The sequence below is a fragment of the Cervus canadensis genome, chromosome 14, assembly GCF_019320065.1.
Source record: "Cervus canadensis isolate Bull #8, Minnesota chromosome 14, ASM1932006v1, whole genome shotgun sequence".
Classification (NCBI taxonomy): Eukaryota; Metazoa; Chordata; class Mammalia; order Artiodactyla; family Cervidae; genus Cervus; species Cervus canadensis.
The window spans coordinates 2,920,051-2,923,654 of record NC_057399.1 but is presented as its reverse complement, the minus strand read 5'-3'; positions in this window follow the sequence as shown (position 1 = coordinate 2,923,654).

The following is a 3,604-nucleotide window of genomic DNA, read 5'->3' as shown; positions in this document are numbered from 1 at the left end:
TGCCCTGCACAGTCAGAATCTCGCGTCTGTTTCCTTCTGGTTAGGTGCAGGCCTGCCTGCTTTGTTGACAGGACCATATAAGGCTGAGGAAATGAAAGTGTGTGAAGTGAGCCGTTTAGATGAGAGCAGGCCTAATAAGGCAGAGCCTAGCCAGAGTGTTTTGGGGGAAGAGGAGTTAGAAGGAGGGAGAAGGAATCTTGCTTTTGGTCTGCACCGTGTTAGAATATTTTAGGCTTCTCAGGAGAGCTGGGGTGGTACATATGTGTGCTAAGTCTCGCCTCTGTCGTGTCTGGCTCTTGGTGACCCCATGGACTGTAGCCCGCCAGGCTCCTCTGTCCATGGAATTCTCCAGGCAAGAACACCGGAGTGGGTTGCCTTTTCCTCCTCCAGAGGATCTTCCCAACCCTGGAGGTTGAACCGGCCTCTCCTGTGTCTCCTGCTTGGCAGGCAGATTCTTTACCACTGAGCCACCTGGGAAGCCCGGGGTGGTATAGATGTAGCAAATAAAGAGAAAAGACACCCAATTCAACTTGAATTTTGGATCAAGAAGGATTTGTAACATGTAAGTATGTCCCTTGCAATATTTGGGATATATTATTAATAATATATTATTCTTTGTTTACCTGAAATTCAAATCGAATTGAACGTCCTAAATTGTATCCGGCACCCCTACAGAAGACCTTTGTGGGGTTCAGAATGCTGCAGGGAGGTCGTTGGGATGTTCAGACAGGACCGGGAATGAGGGGTGGCGGGGGAGGGCAGAGGGACCTTCAGATCTTCCTCATCCCAGAATCCTCTGGGAGAACTGCTGGCTGGGGGTGGCTCTCCCGGGCACAGGGAGGCCCCACTTCTGAGGCCCCAAGAACAGCCCAGGCGGGATATTCACACCCTGGGCTCTTTGCAGCTTCCTCTGGTGGAGCCACCTCCACAAGGAGAGTGGGTACAGATAGACAGTTCTGCAGACTCGTCCGGATAATCCAGGTGGACCAAAGAACCCAGACAGGTAGCGCAGCCAACTTCATTCCCACCAGCAGGGACATCTCGCCCTCTGCTGGCAAGTGCTGGTATGACAGGTGTCTCTTTCAGGGACAGTCCCTGAAAGAATTACCAGACATTCAGTTTATCTTCCACTCTTCTTCATCTGCTCTGGGACAGCTGGAATTGTGGCTTTTCTGTGAAGAAAGATTCACCGTTGTGAGTCTTGGTTGTTTGAAAAAACTCGATTTTTTTCACTGTTGCCACGCAGGACCTTGGAGAAAAGGAGACAAAACATTCACTAACTTTTCCCTCTGGAAGGAGTGGGCTCCAGAATTTCAAGAAACAGAAAAAGGTAACTGTCTCCCAGTCCGTGAGATACTGAACCTCAGAGTCATTAATAGTGGTGGGAGCAACGGGAAGGACTGGCTATCATCTTCTTCTCCGTACCAGGAACGCAATTCTCCGTGTGGGTGGTTCACTCTCTGCTGTCCTCTTCTATTGGCGTGGGTAATTATATGCTTCCCTGGAGCCCCTGTTTCAGCTCAAGACACCTCCAAGCAACTAAAGATCTCAGGACAGAGCTCTCTACACTCTTCAGCAAACCAGTAACACAGCTCCTGCAGGTAACAGCCAAAGAGGCTCACGAGAGCCATCTATCAACTCCAGCCAATGAAAAGTTTTACTTAATGCATTGAATACAGGAAACAAAAGATAGTTTTTCATATTTAAGATATTTATAATCCAAATGGAAAAGTGACATAGTTGTAAGTATGAGCTAATAACAGTGGCAAGGAATTATGACTTATGAACAGGGCAGACCCAGGTTTTGTGGGCATCTCAACAAACCGGGGGCTTCTTAAAAACAGCCTGCATGATTGCAAATGCATAACAGGTTTCATAAGGGAATATTTATTTGGAATGTGTAAATGAATGATAACTATTTGCATACTTTATAAGACTATGTTTCAGAGCCTTTCTAGATTCACAGCAAAATAAAGAAGGTGGAGAGATTTCCCATGTACCCTTGCCACTCCCCCTGTGCATAGCCTCCCCGACCATCAACATCCCTCACCACAGCGGAGCCTTTGTTATGGCTGATGACCCTGATTTAACACCTTATCAACACCATAGTTTACATTAGGGTCAGGCTTAGTTATAAAGAATCTGCCTGCAATGCAGTAGACGCGGGAAATGCAGTTTCAATCCCTGGGTTGGGAAGATCCCCTGGAGGAGGAAATGGCAACTCGGTGGGTATTCTTGATAGGAAAATCCCGTGGACAGTGGAGCCTGGCAGGCTGCAGTTCCTGGGGTCGCAAAGATTCAGACTCGACTGAGCATGACATGACATGACATGAGTCAGTGTGGCAAGTTCTGTGGGTGTGGACAAATGTACGATCACTTGTCTCCACCACGAGAATACCGTAAAGTGATTTCCTTGCCCTAAACATCCTCTGGGCTCCACCTGCTCAGTCCTTCCTCCCCTAACTTCTGGTGACCACTGATCTTTTCATTTCCTCCATTGTTCTGCCCAAATAGCAGATTTTTAGAAGATAGAAAACAGGAATATTAGGAAACCAGGAAAATAATCCAGACAAGCTTCTGGCTCTATGTATGTGTTTATCCTCTACTTAGGACAGGCTTCTAGTGCTCGGAGCCCTAAGACAGGTCCCCACTGATCACCACACCTGGTCTTGTGCCTTCATCAATGGCATGGGCCAGCACTGGGGTATGCCTGGAAGCTATTTCTACACCAGAACAGTTGGCAATGTTTAACTACACAGAAGCAACTAAAGTGTGTGTGTGTGTGTGTGTTGATAAGTATGATGGACAGAAGTCAGAGTAGAAACAACCAACACTTTTGACCAATTTGGGATTAGAATAGTTTATGCTTGCAAATTTCACAAATACACATGCTGTTTGAAAGAGATTGCTAGGCCCTTGGCTAGCCAAGAAGAGCCTTGAGTCTTAACCGTTGTCGGCTCCAGGGTAAACCACCCACCATATATAAGTGTCAGTCACCCAGTCATGTCCGACTCTTTGTGACCCCATGGACTGTAGCCCGCCAGGCTCCTCTGTCCATGGAATTCCCAGGCAAGAATACGGGAGTGGGTTGCCATTTCCTTCTCCAGGGATTTTCCCTACCCAGGGATAGAACCCATATCTCCTGCATTGCAGGCAGATTCTTTCCTGTCTGAGCCATCACATATAGACCAAGGCCAAATCTCAAAACAAAGTCAACATTATCCACAAATGTGGCTAATATTTTGAGACTAACACTAAGGACATTTGATTATTTCCTGTGTTCAGAGTGTCTTGAAAGTATTTTCTAACAGTGATTCTGATGTCTGCCTATGTTTTACAGGAACCAGGCTCCTAACCTGTAAGCCCAATAGATAATTAAATGCCCTTTATTTACCATTTATAAGATCTAGCTGCATCCCATATTCTCAGACAATGTTAAATTTAACCTGCAGTGTTCACATTAGGTCCGATGTGTGCTGTCTAACCCTACCCTCTGCCCCACCCGCGGGGTGTTGCCATGGTAGTGAATGCTGGGCAAACAAGAATAATAGAGGGAAGGCATCTCAGGGAAGCAATTCAGTCTGCAGCACTGTGGACACGAGGT